General features: G+C 34.2%; 1 long non-coding RNA gene across 1 annotated transcript; it reads left to right on the top strand.

Moving 5' to 3' along the window:
- The first annotated feature begins 16,248 nt into the window (after positions 1-16,248).
- Positions 16,249-17,373, top strand: LOC134243173 (uncharacterized). The gene is made up of 3 exons (XR_009986987.1): positions 16,249-16,461; positions 16,845-16,948; positions 17,117-17,373. It is a non-coding gene; the product is annotated as an uncharacterized LOC134243173 (long non-coding RNA).
- The last annotated feature ends 5,029 nt before the right edge of the window (positions 17,374-22,402 follow it).

Here is a 22,402-nt window from a genome sequence, read left to right as displayed (position 1 = left end):
TTTACGTTTAATTTTTTACACTAAGCGCTTTCGCCGTTACGGCTCTTCAGAGTGTAACAATGATAATAAAAACAATACAACTTCGTTGTTATGACGTCGTTATTATGACGTCACAAAGGCAGCGTTATACATTGGCACAGGTAAATGTCAAAAAAGCGCCAAATGTATAGAGTTAAACACATGTACATTGTAATAAAATGGAACATTTCTTTAGAGCTACAATGTTCAATTTACATTTAATTTAGGCTGAAATAATTTAACAAAATAATCTTCCTTGGCCCTCCGTAATTGTTCATTATCTTCTGTGATTTTATAAAACGGAAATATCAAAAAGTTTCCATTCGCACATGAATCAAAATGTTCACTGCAAGGTGTATTCCTGACGGAGGGGTCTCGTATTTGTTGTTTATGGACTCTTACACGGTCAGCTAGTTTGTTACCGGTCTGTCCAATATAGTCTTCCCCGCATGAAGTACAAGTCATACAGTATATTAAATTTCTAGTTTTGCATGACATATTCGCATTGACGGTAAACGTTTTACCACATTTAAATGTAAAATTTTCTCCGGTTTTTAAATAAGGGCAGGTTCCACACAGGGGATCCATACATTTGGCTACAGTGCGTTTTTCCTCATCCGATGAGAATCTGGCTCTTGTTAGGAGTTTCTTTAGGTTTGGAGGTTGGCGTCGGCTATAGATGATGCTCTTCGGGTCAATTAATTCCTTTAAATTTTGGGATTGCTGTAAAATAGGAAAACACTGTTTTACGGAGTTATATATATTAAGGTTCCGTGGGTTATGGGTAACGACCAGCGGGATTTCCTTATTGTTTTCCTGGCGTCCTCGTCTACGTTTACCGTCAATGCGAATATGTCATGCAAAACTAGAAATTTAATATACTGTATGACTTGTACTTGTACTTCATGCGGGGAAGACTATATTGGACAGACCGGTAACAAACTAGCTGACCGTGTAAGAGTCCATAAACAACAAATACGAGACCCCTCCGTCAGGAATACACCTTGCAGTGAACATTTTGATTCATGTGCGAATGGAAACTTTTTGATATTTCCGTTTTATAAAATCACAGAAGATAATGAACAATTACGGAGGGCCAAGGAAGATTATTTTGTTAAATTATTTCAGCCTAAATTAAATGTAAATTGAACATTGTAGCTCTAAAGAAATGTTCCATTTTATTACAATGTACATGTGTTTAACTCTATACATTTGGCGCTTTTTTGACATTTACCTGTGCCAATGTATAACGCTGCCTTTGTGACGTCATAATAACGACGTCATAACAACGAAGTTGTATTGTTTTTATTATCATTGTTACACTCTGAAGAGCCGTAACGGCGAAAGCGCTTAGTGTAAAAAATTAAACGTAAACTTGTTTGTTTATCTTGGATTTAATTTTGATTTATATATATATATATATATATATATATATATATATATATATCTGCTTTCTACATAAGGGGTACCAGACATAATATTCTGCCTTAAGGGGACATTTTGTATATTTTTTAATCTTTCACTTTGTGATGTTTTAAGCGCAAATTTATATATAACAAAGAACAATTTTGAGTTTTTCACAATGAAAATTAAGAAAACATTAGTTTTTAAAAATATATATAATTTGGTGTCCCCCTAATATTTAAAAACCATATTGTATGCCTTAAGGGGACATATGCAATATATATACATTAGGGAGACATATGCAATATATATACATTAGGGAGACATTTGCAATATATATACCTTAGGGAGACATATGCAATATATATACATTAGGGAGACATTTGCAATATATATACCTTAGGGAGACATATGCAATATATATACATTAGGGAGACATTTGCAATATATATACCTTAAGGACACATATGCATTATATATACATTAGGGAGACATTTGCAATATATATACCTTAGGTAGACAAATGCAATATATACCTTAAGGAGACGAATGCAATGTTTATACATCTTAAGTAGATCGTATATATTTACAAGTATGGATACATTCAACCTTAGGGAACCCAAGTTATTTTTTATCAAAATATACCGATTTCGCCCAAAAATATCTTGCATTTTTAAATATCAAGATTTGAAGACGTTAAGTATAGAAACAAATAATTCTTATACTATAATATTTTTTTTTACCAACGCCTCTCCATCCTCCCCCTTTCCCTTTTTCTGGTAACATTCTTTTAACAGCATAACATGTAATATTTTTTGGCTTTGATCTGTTGAAGTAGCAACCTATAGTAAACTTTAATTTCATATAAAAACTTTAAACCTTTAATTAAATGTATAATCCATTAATGACTATACCATTTATGATAAAATATGTTTAAGGAATCACTGTCTAGTTTTGAGAGTATGCCAGGACATCAACAATAGTGAGAAACATGGGATAATTTGCATAACGGGCTTCAAAACTATCCCATGTTTCCCACTTTTGTTGATGTCCCTGGCATACTCTAAAAACTAAACAGTGATTCCATATATTTCCATTTAATTGTGAAGTAAAATTGTAGACTTAGAAATTAAGAATATAGACTAATCGATTTAAATTACACGACGACTTCCATGCCAATTTCAATAGTCCTCGCACACTGATGTCAAACACAAAGGCAGCCGCACGAAACTTACATGCATATTTGGCTTCCTTTAGCGTCAGACAGAGAGACAGATGTTCACGAGATTTTCATGCGTATAACGCCTCCTTACCTGCTGACCTATCGACCTGCCTAATTTACATGTCGGCAGAATTATCAAGAATATACTCCCAAAACTTTCAAAGAGTTATCATGGAGAAAAAAATAAGAAATGGAAATATAAGTCAATTATCACCTGTTTTTTATTCCATGCACTGACTATTAGCATTAAATTTTAGACCACTTTCCATGTCTGCGCCAAGTAGGCAATTCTTCATTTCATTTGTCTAATGTTAGATAACCTCAATTGCGTTAACATGGTCGATATAAACTCACTTTGAAAAGAAAATTTGTTTTTCAAAGTGAGTTAGCTTGGTCCCAAATTTAACGCACTTTGAATTTTTTCAAAGTGCTTAAATTTTCATAGTGCGTTATTACAGTGTGTCCACAGATTACGCCAATATTTAGTCGGGCTTAAATTGCGTTTTCGTACAAACAGTATCTTCAGTCTCAGGACTAAGTACAGTCGTTTGACCAGTTCCGGATTTTGGCCAGTTCCGAATAATTAGTAATGTAAGGACTGATTTTTAATAAATTCAACGGTGTAAAAATAATTTTTTTAATGGTAAGAAGGCTTATTTATTAGCGTTTGAATTATGCAAAGTTTTGATTATTTACCCTCGGTTTGGTTTCATTATCGTCCTCGAAACAGTCGACATACTTTTACAACGCATCAAACGTGAATCACCGCGACGCGCAAGTCTGAAGAAAAATCTCTGTAGATTTATAATTTTTTCAAATAAAACCACGTTCCAGGTATCAAAAGTAAGTTTGATATGTACTCTAACATATACTAAAAACTTGTCAATAATAAATGTTTAGAACACTGGAAGATATCGAAATATTTGCGTCTTCTTATTTTACCAGTTCCGAATACCCATTTTAAACACTTTCATAAATTCACTCTCCGTTGTTTTCTTCATTGTAAGCCTGATCTATTATATCCCCGCTTGTAAAACGGGAAGAAAGGGGTATATAGTAAAGGAATGTTTGTCCATCCACCCGTTTTTATGTCCGTCCGTGCGTCTTACTGTACGTCCGTCCGTCTGATATGCTCTGGGTTATCCAGTTTTTATCCGCAACCCCTCTTCTACCACTGAATGAAGTTTATTGAAGCTTCACAGAATTTAATGAGTCTTTCACAGAATCTTTGTTTAACAGTGCCAAAGTAAAACTATTTTATTTTTGGATCAGGCACAAAATTTGGGCTCCCTGAGAAAAACATAGATACCGCTACTCTTTGTAATTGAAAGGCTTATCCATCTCTAATCCGCAATTCCTCCTATACCACTGAATAAAATTTAATGATACTTTCACAGATTCTTGATTACATTGTGACATAATGAACTTTTATTTTACATTTTGATCTGACACTAATTTCGGGTCTACCAGAGCAAAACTTGAAATTTGTCTTAATTAATCATAAAGAAGGTGTGGTGTATCATTAAAATGAGCTCAGTACCCACAGTACCCCTAGTTTCTCTTCAACCTTTGGAAATACAAATGATATATTGGTAAGAAATCAATTTAACTTTTCTTAGGCATGCTAATGGATAACATCTGGGACGTATATTTTTATACCCCCCGCTTGAAAAGCGGGAGGGTATATAGTAATCGTTAATTCCGTCCGTCCGTCTGTACGTCCGTCCGTCCGTCCGTCTGTCTGTCCGTCCGTCCGTCCGTCTGTTACGTCTTTTGGGTACCCATCTCTTATCCGCAACTCCTCTCATACCACTAAATAAATTTGATGAAACTTTCACAGAATCTTTATTACATATTGCCATTGTGCACCTCCTATTTTACTTTTTGATTCGACGCATATTTTGGGTTTCCCGGCCACAGGAAAACATGGGCTTTTTCAACCAGTTATAACCATATGGGGGGCGGGGGGTATTTTTTAGTGAGCTAATGCTCACAGTACCTCTAGTTTTTAAGTTGAATTGAATAAGAATTTCTGGGCTATCCGGAACTCGTCGGCTTATTCGTAACTGGTAAAAATGACACCTATGGTAACATGCGTAATAATTTTTTTTAAAGGCAGGATAAATTTTTATGAAACAATAGTTGATTCCACAAGTCATCAAACTACCTTGACAAAACACTTAAATTTTGAAATAATGTCTAGTATATTTATAGTTCAGCCGAATCGGTTTCTTATTCGGAACTGGCCAAACAACTGTACTTGACACCGCTGCATTGCACATGAGCAAAAAACATAAACATACGGCCACATATAATTGAATTTAAATGAAAAATCATATGAATTTTTGGGGACATAAATTGTAGAAAACATGCATCTTAAATCTACTTATTATAAAATACGGTATTAACGACTTGTAACATGCCATCTGATTAAACTCTAAAAGTAAAGGTCTAAGAAAAGAAATGTTTTTGTAAATGTATTTTTCACACATTCACTCTCTCCCTTCCCCACCCCCAGCGTCACCCGTTGGATTTGATACTGGAATAGAGAGAATACTCGTTACAATATTGTATATGTAACTCGGCATACTTAATGGACTAGTCAACTAAATTATTAAGAATCATTAAAATAATACAAAATATGCATCATCATGAAAAATTACAGATTTTTCCATTACATGTACAATGTACCTTGTATGCCATACTATTTGCTCCATAGGCGTAATCACAGGGGGTAGCGGGGGCACTAGCCCCCCCCCCCCCACACACACACACACACAGACACTTTCAGATGTGAGGGAGGGGGGCGGAGCAAGAGGTATGTCACTTTTTAATGAAGAACAAAATCACAGCTATTTTTTTCCCCAATACTACCTCTATTAAAGGAAATGTTCATTGAAGGGATAGTTGCCCCCTCCCTACTTGTTGACCCTAGTATAGTTATATCCAGGAAATGTGAAAAAAAAATGGAATTGAAAGTACCTTGCCTTTAAAAAAGTTGGCAAATACCCCCCCCCCCCCATCTCTTCTTTTCTCCTCTTTTGAACGCTAACAACCTTTTCTGCACGTAAGAGTAGTTCCTTGAGTTTTCTTTTCAAAGGTGAGGGAGACATAGTCATCAGTAAACAAAACTTCCATCTGAGAAACTTTTTGGAAAATTAAAAATTGTAATTTTCTTTCCCAAATCTAAAAATCTTATAGGGGTGTCCTTCCCTTCAATTCCTAAACTTTATAACTATGATTCTTCCTACCAACGTACTAAACTCTTTAAGAGGGTCAAAGGTAATTTTCATTCCCCGCCTACTTTACTCTTGATTTGTACTTAAATAATTAAACCTCCCTGACCACACTCTATAGATTCATGCGTCTAAACGTGAAGCAAACAGGTAAATTAGATTTGGAGTTTTCGAGCACGATATATACATGTACAAGTATATATTTTTAAGAGGCCCACTTCGTTTTACGATTGGTTGAAAAATGTACCCCTCCAAAAAAGTACGTTTTTAATAGGTTTCTTTCTAGTGAATGATAAAAGTACATGGTGTTGTGGATATACAATGCCTCATCATAAATAAAATACAGTGGACCCCCGTTTATCCGGACGCTTTGGTTCCCATTCAATTTGTCCGGATATGTGAAGCATCCGGATATCTGAATCACCAGTTAAACAAGACAGAATAACATTTAAAAATTTCGTTCCGATGGAAAATCGTCCGGATACTCTAGCATCCGGATATCTGGCGTCCGGATATCTGAAGGTCCACTTTATACAATTAATTGCGTATAAATGCAGGATTGTCAAAATTAAAGATACAGTATTAAATTGAATCCCAAATAAGGCAATCATTTATGAAGAAATTTAGAGTATTACAACTATCTCCCCGGTTGGGTGTATACCCCCTCCCCAATTTCCACTCCCCAAAATCTTCATAGTTAAGAACTCATGCCTACCAATGAGTAGACGTATTTTGGCCAAACTTAAGCATGCTGTATACAATCGCTTTGCGCTACGTGAACGACTAGGCGTACTGTCTTTGATGAAACGGGCCACAGACCCTTGATTTTAAGACCCCCCAAACCCCTGAGTTCTGTATCTGAATTTAAAAATAACAATCTAACTTTATAATTTAAGGTATAATGCTCCTCTGCTAGTAGACATTTTCGGTTGGGTGAACTTCTACAGCTGTTATTGACTACGGATAAAGAAGTGTGGAAATCATGTTGTGCCAAAATGAAATCACTAATACAAACATGTGATATACATGTAATCTAAATCAATCAAAATGATTATTAGATATACATTCGATTCTGCATTTTTAAACAAAAAAAGTTCAAAACAATAAAAAGAATTCCATACAATATCATGTTACACCTGCGCAAAAATATCAAATGCGAAACTTTAATACTACTCAGGCAAAAAGCAAGGGGGGACTTTTTTCTCAACATTACTGTTACTATTGAAAATGTTCATTGAAATGCTGGTTGCCCCCTTTTAACTACAGTTAAAGTATATCAAGGAAATCTAGTATTGTATGCCAAAAAAGAATTGCCACTGTAAGAAGTTGGCTTTGAAAAAAAATTGGCTCTACCCCCAACTCCATCCCCACCCCCCACTCCTCCTCTTAAAACAAAAAAAATATTTTTGAATTTGGGCAATTTTCCTTTTGATTGGCCTTCCTCTTCTAAAAACGATGCTATGTCTCTGCTACTAATTGATAACATATACTCATTATATATGAACCACAGTATTTCTGAAATTTCGATGTGTTAGGAATGAATTTTAACAATGACATATGAAATTCATGGTTTTATGAATCTTACGGGGGGGGGGGGGGCAGGGGGTGGAGCTTCCCTCATTATATAATCATGCAACTTATAATAAAATAATAAAGGAAAAAATGAAGAAAAAAAATATGTATCTGCCCCCTACATCAGCACATCTTGGCTTGTAAAGGAACAGACACATAGCATCAGCGTCAAAATGTTAAAAAATAAACGTTATACTCTTGAAAATGTTCCTTGAACATTGCCATTTCCCCACCTCAAGCAGCATAGTTACATAATCTAAATAGGGTAATGTTGTAGTTCAGATCAGATCAGGACAAAGTTTACCGAGGTGGGGGGGGGGGGGGCTTGAATTTTAACCTCCAGTGGATCATGATTTAGACAAACTAGAATCTACACTAACTGGAGATAATTCCATACTATATCATTGAGATGGTGGCCATGATCTTAAAGGGCACAGCTTTCAACAATGAACATGAAAATGTAAGGTAGTTTAAAAGGGTTTATTTTGAAGAGGAACATTTGTGTAATACAGTAAAAGTCATTTAGTACGACTTCAATGATATTTGCGAATTTACAGATATATATAGAAGTTATCCTGTATCCCCAGTTATATAAATGTACTGGAATTAAAGGAAAAATTTTATGCACCAAATAAAGATTTTAAATAGAGAGGCTAATTCTGACCATGACCTAGAAACTTCGACCAAGTTAACTGCACATTGAACAGTGGAACTCTGTGAGTGAAGTAATAGCCAGATTGGGCCAAGCAGAAAGAAGATTTGCTCTTGACAAGGATTTTTCATAAAATTCTGCTATGACCTTGACCTAGAAACATGGTTCAAGGTCACTGCACATAGGTTACCAAAAGGCACTCTGTGGTTTGAGTTTGAGCCAGATTGGGCCAAGGAGAGAGAATATATGCTCCGGAGAAGGATTTTAATAGAATTCTGCTATGAACTTGACCTTTGACCTAGAAACATGATTCAAGGTCACTAAACACTGGTTACCTAAAGGCACTCTGTGCGTGAAGTATGAGCCAGATTGGGCCAAGGAGAGAGAAGATATGCTCCAGACAAGATATTTCAGACGGATGGATGTAAAGCTGGGTGGATGGATGGACGGACAGCTAGAAGGACGGACGGACAGATAGATTGATCACTATAGGGTGCCCGCCAAGCGGGGCCCTAATAATTATTACTAATCATGGCTTTGAAGTACTGGAAAAGCAAATTTTAAAGGGTTTCCCTATTTATTCCTATGTAAAACTTTGATCGGCCATTTTGGCCCCACCCTACCCCCCGGGGGTCATGATTTGACCAAATTTTAATCTACACTTTCTGAGATTGATTCCACATGAGTTTAATCTTTCCTGACACAATAATTTGCAATGAATTTTCTTACCAGATTTAATATTGATGAGGTCCACTATTCAGTCAAAATAATCAAATCTGACCTTTGTTACCAATAATGAATTGATTTCTATTTTCTATTGCCAATACTTTTATATATTATTTATAATAGTTAACCTATAACAGTACTCATGCAGTTCTATTAACTGTTTAAATCGAGATACACATAATTCTATTTTTACAAGAATTATAAATGCAGACTGTTTAAAATCAATTATATTATTTCTTGTAGATTACTTTGATTTTATTTTACGAGCACAGAAAAAAATGTGATATTCTGCTTTAAAAAGCATCCCATCATTATCATGATTTATATACATGTACAAGTTAAATAGGTATTACAGAAAATATTATTTTCATACATGTATATCTCATATTTTTATGATCCCCCAGTGTGCCCCCATCATAACCCTCAGGGATCATGATTTGAAAAAGCATACATTTACATTAACAGAGGTTGCTTCCATATAATTATGACCAATCATGGGTTTGTTGTTCTTGAGAAAATGATTTTTCTCATGTATTCCTATGCTAAACTTTGACCCACCATTGTGGCCCCATCCTGCTCCCCGGGATTATGATTTGAACAAACTTGAAACATTAAATGAGTTTCAACTTTCCGGTCCAGTGGTTCTTGAGAAGAAGATTTTTAAAAAATTTTCCTCTAGCTGTATTCGATTCCTATGTTAAACTTTGATTAGCCATTGTGGCCCCACTCTACCCGCAGAGGTCATATACACTACATGAGGATGCTTACACATGAGTTTCAGTTTTCCTGGTCCAGTGATTCTAGAAAAGAAGGTTTTCAAAAGATGCCATTAATTTTTCTTTAATTCACATTATCTCCCCTTGGAGGAAGGCCTGGCGATTGATTTGAAATAATTGAATCTTCTTTGCCCAAGAAAACTTTGTGCTAAGTTTGTTCAAAATTGGCTCAATGGTTCTTAAGAAGAAGATGAAATGTGAAAAATTTACAACAATGACAACAATGATGACAATGACAACAACAACAACAGATGATGGACAAATTTTGATTAGAAAAGCTCAATTGAGCCTTCTGCTCAGGTGAGCTAAAAAGTGTTGAAATTTAGAGCAGTGGGATATTTAGATCACCTTAAAGAATTTCTTTTTTTTTAACTTATAAAAAAACTCTTTGGTGGAGGCTCAGGGCAGCATAATTATTCCTCCTTTAGCACCAGCATCAGCAAACTAAATTATCATAAGATTTGGATACATGTATAATGTATATTGCAGAACAAGTAAATTTGAAGAATTTTGTACATTAAATGCAAAATATGAAATAACAAAAATATATAAAGTTATTTCTAAAAAAAAAATCAATAAATCATGCAAATTCATGAGAAATTTTTAGATGAAATTCCAATATTTTCATTAATATGTACATGTAGAAAATGATTTAGATAATATACTTTGCCATTTTAAGCCCTGGTTGGGAATCGAACCCACATACCAAAGAACAATTTTATATTGCAGTGATTATCACAAGCATTTAAGATCACCTTTTCTGTCCATCTAATGTAGATGTAAACAATTTTTCCTCAATGGTAGGACAACAATCTCAACTTTTGTGAAAAAGAAAATTAATGAAATATAATAAAGAGAATATTAAACTTAAAGAGAGAAAAGATTTGCTCCAGACAAGAGATTTAGGATAGACGAACAGACGGACTGATCACTATAGGGTGCCCACAGAGCGGGGCCCTAATTATTATACAAGTCATATCCTTTGGTCATTAATAATCTTTCAGTGAAATCCGGATACCTGCAATGTCTCTCTATTACAAAATTACAGACCTGTTTTAAATTCACTATTATCGGTGACCTTGAACTTGCCCAAATGACCTCTGCCAAGGTCATGACTAACCTTGAGGTCATAAAAAACTTAAAAATATGAGCTTCCAATGATACTCAATTACAAAATTTGAACTTGTCAGAAATACCTCTGATTAAGGTCATGAAATACCCTCTGATCATAAACAATCTCTATATCAAGTAAGAGATTTTTCTATGTCAGTTGGCTTGAAATAGCCAGAATAGCCTTATTTATATAGCCTAATATAATTTCAAAAAATAAACATAGGTAATCAGAGATTACAGAGCTCACCTCAACGTGTGTTGTCTTTATAGTAAGGCAAATTAAGTCACACAATTAACCAACAAAAAGTGTACATCCAAAAATGCAAAATTTATGCAAATTTGATACTTTGGAATAGACCTATATAAAAACTAAAAACTAGTTCTTCATCATGAAAATGTAATTAAAATCCAGCATCTGAAGGAAGATTGAGAGTTTTCATCCCATGATGCATCATTTGTGCAACTGGTTTATATAAACCTTATAGTTTCTTGGTGATAGACTTGCACCCATAACTTTTACGAGGTCTATTATCTGGAAAATGTATGTCGAATTCAGCATCTGAAGCAAGTGCATTAGTGTGCATCCTAAGATGTATCATCCATGTAAGTTTGGTCAACATAGGGCTTAAAGTTACTTGCAAATGAAACCTGTATAAAATAATTAACCTTTCCACTAATCCAGAAAATGTAGGTCAGATTCAATCCGATAGTACTTATGTACCATCCATGCAAGTTTGGTCATTATAGGGCTCAAAGTTACTTGGAAATGAATCCTGCAATAAACTTTAACCTGTTTACTCAGATTCAGCATCCGAAGCAAGTCTGGTAAAAAGATCTACCATGCAATTTATTCGTTATAGGGTTCATAGTACTGTACCTTGGAAATGAAACCTTCACCAAAAATTTTAACCTGTTTACTCAACCGGAAAATGAAGGTCAGATTCAGCATCCGAAGCAAGTCTGGTAGTATGCATCTTAAAATGTACCATCTATGCAATTTAGTCGTTATAGGGTTCACAGTACTGTACCTTGGAAATGAAACCTTCATAAAAAATTTTAACCTGTTTACTCAACCGGAAAATGAAGGTCAGATTCAGCATCCAAGCAGGACTTGTAATATGCATCCTAACTCCATTTTTAATGTCTCATAGTAACTTGGATGAAACCTGAAAAAAACTTTAACCTGTTCTCTTAACAATGAAAATGTAGGTCAGAAATTACTAATAACATCATAAATTAACATCCATGCAAGTTTGGTCATTATAGGGCTCAACGTTCTTCGTTCAACCAAAAACTTTAACCTGTTCACTCAACTGGAAAATGTAGGTCAGATTGCACCTGGTAGTATGATTAAGGTAATCCATGTAAGTTTGGTCATTATATGTCTCATAGTAACTTGGAAATGAAACCTGCACCAAAAACTTTAACCTGTTCACTCAACCGGAAAATGTAGGTCAGATTCAGCATCCGAAAAATTAGTAGAATACATCCTGATGTACCATATGCAAGTTTGGTCAATATCTCAAAGTATAAAATGAAACCATCACCAAAAACTTTAACCTGTTCACTCAAGAAAATGTATTTTTAGTATGCATCTTAAGATGTAGTAAGTTTGGTCAACATAGGCTTATAGTTGCTCGGATAGCCAGACCATGTTAACCTGCACCAAAAACATTAACCTGGTCATATCTTTGCTGAAATTGCATTCTGAAACTTTGACTGGTACAATGAAACACACTAGCAACATCTTTATAATCAATATAAAAAAACTTATTTAAAAAAGCTAAAAAAAAAATTACCAAGGAGCTTATCTTTTTTCAGGAAATTGTTTTGGACACTGCAAAATCAAAATATAGATAAATGATACCATATTTGGTTTGAATGTAGTAAACTGAACATCTTAATCAAGATAATCTCAATCTTAAACCTTATCATCTATGTATGGTATATTATAAGGAATTTTTTTCAAGTCTAAACAAATAATATTCTTGGAAAATGAAACCCATATACTGTATTAACATAAAGTTTGAAGTGTTATCTTGTAAAAAAAAATCACCATTTGTTATCTAAATCCATGCAGTTAACAAACTTTATTATAAAAGGGTCTAAATTTAAGTCAGAGAAGTGTTTCACATTTCAGCGATATTTCTTGAAAAAAAAAAGTGAAAATAATCATGATAATAATTTAAAATGCATTTGGTATACACATGTACATAGTTATTACTGTAGTGCCTGCATTACAACTGCTTTACTTACAGTATAGAAGTTTTCCCGTGGTGATCCAGTTTAGAATAGGTCCTCAGTACCCCCTTGCTTGTCGTAAGAGGCGACTAAATGGGGCTCGGATGAGACCGTATACACTGAGGCCCCGTGTTATAGCAGGTGTGGCACGATAAAGATCCCTCCCTGTTTAATGGCCTTGAGTGCCGAGCATAGGCCCAAATTTGCAGCCCTTCACCTGCAATGGTGACGTCTCCATATCAGTGAAATATTCTGGAGAGGGACGTTAAACAGTAAACAATCAATCAATCAACAGTGTAGAAGTTAGAACTTGACTTTAATTAACATCTTGATATATCTTCTTTAGTTTCCACTTATTCAGTTTACTTTAAACACCATATATACTCTTCAAAAAAAGAGAACTTTAGTCAGGTGTTGCAGAGTCTGGGGATGCGATTGTCTTTGGCAAATCATGTAAATCCATTTTGTCTAATGCTGCTTAATTTGGATTAATTCTAGCAATTTAGATGACTGTGACTGAAACAGGTTGTTGTTTCTTTGCAAGAATAGGTGTGTCAAACGAGCCATATGTGGCTGTGTATTGTGAGATTACAATACGGCTCTAGGATGCTGCAAAATTGAATGGGTATGTGTAGGTGGAACATGGTTAGAGTACCTTTTTCCATCAAAGTCCATTGAATTCGAACCAAATCAATCTTACTTTCTTATAATATTATTTTCCATATCATTACACTACCACCACCAACTTTTTTTAATGTCCTGCAGGCAGTTATCTATCTAACCTTCATTAAAAAGCATTAGCACTCTTAAACTTATAAGAGGCTTTCAGATAAACATTCTGGATAAGTAGGTTAACCAAAATGTTCAGCAGTTATGCTGTGGTCATACTCTATTCATCTGAGATCTTTGAAGTCGATATTTGGGGTGTTGTGGGGTCGGAACAACGGCATGAATTATCCTTTTGCAATAATTCGTAGTCAACTGAAGACGGTCTTGTTAGATGATAATTATGTGCAGTTCAGAGATAGCTAATGCTATAGATAACGTCCATGCATTACATTCATGCAATTTGCGTAATCATCGGAAGTGATGCTGTGCTACTGATGTCACACGTAGTCTACCATATTTTTTGCGAACACTGGGTGTTCGATGTTAATGGTTTATGTTTTATAGGTTAGATATGGTCTATGTGTAACATTAAAACCTCTTGCAACTGTAGATTGCGGTACCCCTGCTTCCAGTCGCCCTTTTTTCCTTTTTGTGCCACGCAACATTCAGATACAGCAATTAAAGGAAGCATCATTTTTCAGATAAAATTAGATTCAAAATATCGAGAACCCCCGCTTTTGATAGCCCTTTGTACCTAAAGGAATTGCATCGTAATTCAACGAATAAAAATTGAGATCAAAATTTTGGGGAAAATTTTGCAAAATTAGGTCTTTTTGTCTGTGATACTTGTAGAATGGCTGTAAAGTTAACAATTGCATTAAAAAATCATTCATTTCACTCGAATACATCGTATTCATACAACAAGAGGCCCACGGGCCTTATAGGTCACCTGAGTATTGTGTAACAACTTTCAAACAGTTCGTGTTTTAAACCAGAGGCCATGAAATTCACAATTCACAATTTTGAAAGAGGCACCATTGCTTATCATATTAAAAAACTTTGCATGCTTACTCTACTTATGCAATACCCAGAGGTAGAGTTACAAAGAGAAAATGTTCTTCCACTTTCTATCCAGTTGTGCACCTCACCCCAAAAGAACCACTGACCCTGGGGCCACATATTTCAAAATTTTGCAAATTTTATCATAAAATGGTTGATTAATACCAAAGAGCAGGTTTCGAGGCATTAATTTATTTTCAGACTATGTACCCCCCCCCTCTCCTCAGGGCATAAAAATAACATTTTGCTAGATGCACCTTTCTTCATCATAAATATATATACTTGGATCATTGGCATAAATTTCGCAATTTTGGAAAAGGCACTCTTGCTCATCATAAATATGTGCTCAGTTAGTTTATTTAATACCCAGGAGCAGAGAAGAAGATTTTCAAAGAATAAATGCATTTTCACTATATAATCTATAGAGCCCCGCCCTAACACCAGAACCCCTGACCCTGGGGCCATAAAATTCACAAATCTGGAAGAGGCACTCTTGCTCATCATAACTATGTACTTAGTTAGTTAATTTAATACCCAGGAGCAGAGAAGAAGATTTTCAAAGAATAAATGCAATTTCACTATATAATCTATAGAGCCCCGCCCTAACACCAGAACCCCTGACACTGGGGCCATAAAATTCACAAATCTGGAAGAGGCACTCTTGCTCATCATAACTATGTACTTAGTTAGTTAATTTAATACCCAGTAGCAGAGAAGAAGATTTTCAAAGAATAAATGCAATTTCACTATATAATCTATAGAGCCCCGCCTTAACACCAGAACCCCTGACCCTGGGGCCATAAAATTCACAAATCTGGAAGAGGCACTCTTGCTCATCATAACTATGTGCTTAGTTAGTTTATTTAATACCCAGAAGCAGAGGAGAAGATTTTCAAAGAATAAATGCATTTTCACTATATAATCTATAGAGCCCCGCCCTAACACCAGAACCCCTGACCCTGGGGCCATAAAATTCACAAATCTGGAAGAGGCACTCTTGCTCATCATAACTATGTACTTAGTTAGTTTATTTAATACCCAGGAGCAGAGAAGAAGATTTTCAAAGAATAAATGCATTTTCACTATATAATCTATAGAGCCCCGCCCTAACACCAGAACCCCTGACCCTGGGGCCATAAAATTCACAGTTTTGGTAGAGGACTCAATGCTTATTATATTCATGCTAACAGTTTGCCTGCTCGATGTCCATGAGTAAAGAAGAAGATTTTTAAAGATTGCAATAATTTTAGTGGTTTTGGCCCCACCCCTTAGGCCCCAGGGGGGCGGGGACCATGAAATTCACAATTTTTGTTCTCCTTCACCCATAGATGCTGTATACCAAATTTGGTTGAAATTGGTTCAGTGGTTTCAGAAAAGAAGCTGAATATGTTCAAATGTTAACACACGACACACGACGCACGACGCACGACACACGACGCACGACGACGGACGAAAACGGATAGCAATAGGTCACCTGAGTTACTCAGGTGACCTAAAAATAAAAGGTATGACGAAACTATCAAAAATTTTCAGGGCATTGTTCCTACTATGCGTTTCTTTTTTTGAAGAGTATATTACATATTGACTTACAATACATGTATTTAGGCTGTTTAAAATTAAAACTACGTTTAACGTCACCCGCGCGCGTAGGTTTATGAGAAATTCGTCTTTGAAAAAAACAAACAATTCGGAATTCCGTATGTCTGTTCCGGTTTGGTTCTACAATTAGCGACTGAATTCTGCTTCCCGTAGTGACAGAAAATGTGCTTTGATAAAGGCAGTTGGTCTCTTATTAAAGAAAACTAGTGAATTAAAGAGTTTGGGACCATAAATGTAAGTAAAAAAAGGTGATTTTATGATTGAAGTTAATGACAAAGTCTAGTTTGTTGATTTTTTTTTTGTCAGTCTTCGAATCACATGTTCAAACTGACAGTGACAGACTCTCAGTTCGTGATTCTACTGGCTGAACTTTTCATTGTATTTTGGAGATAATCGAAAAACTTTTTTACCGAGTGGAAAGTGTGTCAAAAAACCAAGATCTATATACAGTGAAAAGCATCATTCAAATCTTATTTGATATGTTTCATATTAAAAATACTCTGTAAAAATCGAAAGGAACAGTAATGAGTAAAGTAATTGATTTCTTCATAATTCATATACCAACAAATAGCTACAATTTTTGGAAAAGATAATACTTGTCTTAACCGTTTGAGCAGGGAGAAGCTTACCGAAGATAGGGCCTTTCAAGTGAAGGAGAGTAAGGAAAGAAGTTGGGGTATTCCAAGACATGAAGAATCCTGTCCTTAGTGTGGAATTCAAGGTATTAAAAATAATCTAACAGCTATCATTATGGTCCAGATATTAGTATTCACACTTTCAAAACTTAATGCTAATCGATGTAGTACTAAGAAAAAATACAACATAATTCAATTTGAGATATTTCAACATGAACAGTTTTAAATATTGTCATCAATAATTTTAATTGTAGATATTGATCAACTATTCCCATAAAAAGAAGCATTTGCCTCCAGGGTACCATGGATGTGTGGCAATATAAATCCAAAGGACAATTGAAGCCTAGATAAAAGTCACTTTCCTGCACATTCAGTCTTAGAATACATTGTTTGCTAACAATAGGACTCAAACTGATTTACATACTAAGAAAAATATCTGCTATGGAAATTTATCTTAGGTGTCTTATCAATTAAATGCTCTTTATTACTTAATTGTAATGTTTTTAATGTAGTGAATAGGTTAGTTTGAATAAATTCACAATTGTTTGAAAATTTTGTTTGTTTATTTTTTTCCTCCCTCCCTCGTAGGTTTTGAAATTTAGATGTGACGTTAAACGTAGAATTAACTTTAAACAGCCTTAAAATATGACTGGAAATAACTTAAGTCTTCAGTTATATTCCACTAGTGGAAATTCTAGTAAGCTTTAATTGTAACTTTAAATGTTTGAATTGAATATTTAGATAACTATAGTGATGAACAGTTGTAGTGATGACTCATATGTTACATTTCTTTGAAAATCTATGAATTAATAAAGCTGTTGTAGACTCGACAGGGTTGTGGATTCTACAAAACACAATATACTGTAAATCAACTTTTCTTGGCAGGGATATTTTTTTTTTTGCAATTTATCGGGCATACACTTGTTTGCGATGATTAACTTTCATGATCAAGCCTTTTGAAAATAAACACCTTTTGCATAAATACCGTAATTTCGGGAATATAGATGGATACTTTTTTTCTCAGAACCGCTGGGGTCGACCAATATTCAGAATTCGACCTATTTAAGGCTCAAGTTTACGAAAAATGCCCCCAAATCAGTAAAATTTAAGCCAATTTCAAAGCAAATCTGTGCCACTTTCGTAACTTTTTTGATTATTTTCGCAAAAAAAGATTAATGCTCCAGTAAACAATAAAATATTTATTCTATAGCTTTCTTACAAAATAAGTTCCATTAATTATCTGTTGATAACAAAAGAAAACAACGTTGCTATATCTTTTAAATAATTCTTCAACGTATTATCCATTAACATCATGCAGTATCCATCTTGTGATGTTAGGAAGTCGCGATCGTGTACTAAAAGTAAAACCGCAACCGTATCAAAATTTAAAATACGGAAAATTTTCACGATCGCAACTGTTGTGTTTTTACCATTTATTAGTAGCGATGAATTGAAATAGAATATCAAATATTTTTTATTGTCTTATGTTTATTTGTAAAACGAGTGAAATAACCAATTCAATTCCTAAATTCAATTAAAAAAAACAATATTATAAGTTTTATTAAATGCTTTGTACAAAAGAAGTACATTGAATTACAGATAGAATTTTAATTGTCTGACAGATATAGGGATTTACAAGTTGTGTACGCAAGGTGTTTAACACCTGTGTTCACTGTTGGTTTAAATGCCTGCGGGGCATGATTAAGAAACCCACGTGTCATTATAGGGTATTAGTGCTACACATCATTGAACAAACAATGTTGTGTAATTCATGTTGAAAGTCAAACTGTGAATGTACTCTCAATTAAAATTTATAAATTAAATTTATAGAGTGTTAGTATGATTTCATTTCTTTTAACTGTTGCTTGATTTATACATTCAATGGTCATTTGCGTGTTTTAGCATATCCCTGGAGATGAAAAATAAAAATGGCGGACATCGATGTAATTGTCGTCCACCGGTCAATAATGTTTGAGTAAAATTTATTAGGAATGTGTCCAAGTTGTTTTAAAATCGGAATTACTATTCTTTGGTCTCGGGTATCTGACCCGATTTTTGACTGTAAATAATAACGTATTTACGTGTTATATATGCCTCTGATTTAACAACTGTGTAAAACTACGGAGGCATTGAACAGGCAAGTTGGATAAAAATAAGTAGTTACACAATTCAAAGAAGTTTTAACTACATTTTTTTTACAAAACAGTATTTAATTGCTGTACTCATTAAAATACCTGTTTATTTTCTTGATACGTTCATGTCACGGAATAACCCCGATAATTTTAGGGGTTTACCTGTTCTGATACGTTGTATCTGCGATTAAATCTTAAGAAAACGGGAAACAAAGCCTTGTCCTATATAGTAAGTTCGACCTATCTTATGATTTTTCAAAATTTCAGGCTGAAAATGAGCCTTTCGACCTATATACCCCATCGACCTATTATTCCGAAATTACGGTAAATAAAGATCCTCACTGTGTTGTTATCTATACTTGTACAATGGTGAGCTGTTCTTTATAGGCATTATTTTTAAAACATGATTGTGACGTAAACCATTTGTTTGTGTTGAACCATTCTCTAGCGTAATGTTGAGCTACTTGTATTGTAACTCCCCTAACAATCCATTAAGTCACCTGTAGGTGTCCGTTCTTTTTAAAGGAAAAAAATATGTTTGTTTCCGCTTTCCCGACCGACCCTAATTTATAGTGCCGACCCTAAAATTTTTTTTAATGCTTTTGTCCCACGCAGGGTTTTAGATTGGCGTAGGCCATCATGCAGCCATTTGCCGATAAAAATTCAAGATGGCAGGAAAAAAATACAATTTTCCTGACAAAATGGCCTATAGGTTTAGCTTTAAACGGACATAATGGCCGATTAACTTCTGTATGTAATGGCCAGTCGTATAGACTAGTTTTCCCCCGTTCAGATCCGAGTATTTTTTACTACTTTTATGCAACTGCAGATCTCATCAGCCAATGACGACTGGGTGTAAGATCTTGACAAAAAATACTTTAATTTTATTTCAAAATCCAAGTGCAAAGAGCCCAAAAGTAGTGATGAATGTTTACAACATCGAAGGAATCCATGCCATGTTGATAGTTTTACCGCCATGATTGAATGTGGGGTCAGACTAATAACAGGAAAAGGACAATATTGCAAGGTTTTTTTTTTATATAAAGGAAAACATTTTTAGTCTAGACAATCTGTTAACATGGTTAACTTTATTATACTTGTAATAAGAAATACAAATCTCATTTCTGGATATTAAACTACTTTTAAAACTTGTAATCCCAAGAAATAAATACAAGTACATGTACTGGAAGGTGGGACTAATATCAGTAAAATACCCATTGAATGGAATTTTTTAAAAAATCCCCCTTCTGTTTCAATATATTGACTTTGTGTAAAGTAAGCAAACTATTATATATTTTCAACTATCAGCTAGATAAAATGTTTTATAATTTATTGTTAACACTGGTTGAAAAGTCATATAAATGTCCAACGGGCCCGACACTTCTAATGGGCCTATAATTTTAGGATGTTTAGAACAGAATGTTTAGAACACAATATTTCTGGTAAATATGTCCTATAGATACTCATTTAATCTGAAACCCTGCTCATGAAGTGCAAGATTTCACCAAGGGAGTTAAAGTCTCCAACTTTGCAAGCTTTTCAAGACATAAAGAAGTTTGAGTCACCTTTCTGTTGTAAGTTTAAGTCATAGAAATGCTTGAGAACACCATTTCTTTTGTCATTTATGTTACTTCTTTACACGTTTTCATTAAAGAAGTAAAAAAAAATTTTTCAAAAAAAAAAAATTTGCCTACCTACCTACCCTATATTTTTTTCAGCCCGAAAGCGGAAACAAACATATTTTTTTTCTAGGCCTAATGAAAATTTTCCAGGCAGCATGCTCCAACTGTTCTTAAATCACTTTAATCTCATCCATTTTGCAGTACTACCTGACTTATTTACTTAAACAAGAGGCCCACGGGCCTTATAGGTCACCTGAGTATTGTGTAACAACTTTCAAACAATTAAATTTAGTTCATGTTTTAAACCAGAGGCCATGAAATTCACAATTTACAATTCTGAAAGAGGCACCCTTGCTTATCATAATTATAAACTTAGCATGCTTACTCTTTTTACTTAATACCCAGACGTAGATCAGAGTAACAAAGAGAAAACGCACTACCACTTTATACCCAGTTGTGCACCTCACCCTAAAGGAACCAGTGACCCATGGGCCACATATTTCAAAATTCTGCAAATGTTATCATAAAATGGTTGATTAAGACAAAAGAGCAGATTTCAAAGCATTAATTTATTTTTAGACTATGTAACCCCCCCCCCCCCTCTGACCCTGGGGGCATAAAAAACCACTTTGATAGATGCACCTTTCTTCATCATAAATATATATATACTTGGATAATTGGCATAAAACCCAGGAGCAAAGGAAAAGATTTTCAAAGAATTTATTTTTACTATCGGGTGAAACACAATATAGGGGACAGTAAGGTTGCACTTGGGGGTAAAAAATTAATGTCTTCGTTTTGTCCCAAAAACATTTTTTCTAAAAAGTAGAGTATCTAAAGGATCTCAAGCATAAACGGTTTTGTGAAATTCACATTAGAACTTTGTTTTTTACAAGCTGATAATAACCTCATTTTCACAGGTTACGGACACTACAAGTGTTGTTTTCTTTGAAATAAATATTAAAAACTGTTTATAAGCTCTAATTTTTTCAACTGCTTACAAACAAAGAACATATATAAATACAAAATAAGGACAAAATTTTGACTAAAAAGGTGACATTGTACTTTAAAATTTAAACAGTTCTTACTTCGTACATTTTTGTTCAAAATGGTAGTATTTCATTTCATGTGAACTCTTTAAAACCAATATAAATAAAGAAAAAAACTATTTATAAATAACACTTTTCATGCATTTGGTGAGATATAAATACTTCCATTAAAATAGGACATTTCATTTTTATAAATTTTCTAAAATTATTTGATAGCTTCATTAAGTTACGGACACTACAAAACCCAAATATTTATGATTGGAATTTGATTTGTGGTAAAAAAAACATTTTATGAACTTCTGAACTATCATAAATCAGATTTAAATGATTATTAAATACAAAGTTTATACAAATTAGATATTGTTTCAAGTAAAAACAATTTACTTGCAGAACTAATGCCAATAGAAAAAAATTCCCTTTATGAAATCCTGAAACTTCCTTCTTTCACATAACTACATGTATTTATTACTGAAGTGCAAAAGAAAAGTTTTATTATTCATTAAAGTTTTATGAAAACTATTTAGAATGTAGGTACAATGATCAATGAAGTCAATTAACCAAATTTAAGGGTTACGGACACTACACAATACTTTAATTTTTCACAGGTTTGTGGATGAAGTTTTTGTTTTTAAGCCCTTTTCCTATCTTTTTTCAGCATTTTATTTCTTGTTTCAGTTTCTCCTGATTTTTTTAATTCTTCAGAACTCAACTTCATCTGTTACAAGCATACCATAGCC

The sequence above is a fragment of the Saccostrea cucullata genome, unplaced genomic scaffold (assembly GCF_032062105.1).
Source record: "Saccostrea cucullata isolate Sc308-1 unplaced genomic scaffold, CSIRO_AGI_Scuc_v1 ctg2560, whole genome shotgun sequence".
NCBI classification, from domain to species: Eukaryota; Metazoa; Mollusca; class Bivalvia; order Ostreida; family Ostreidae; genus Saccostrea; species Saccostrea cuccullata.
Note: the sequence above shows the minus strand (reverse complement) of the source record. Positions and strands in the feature narration are given on the sequence as shown.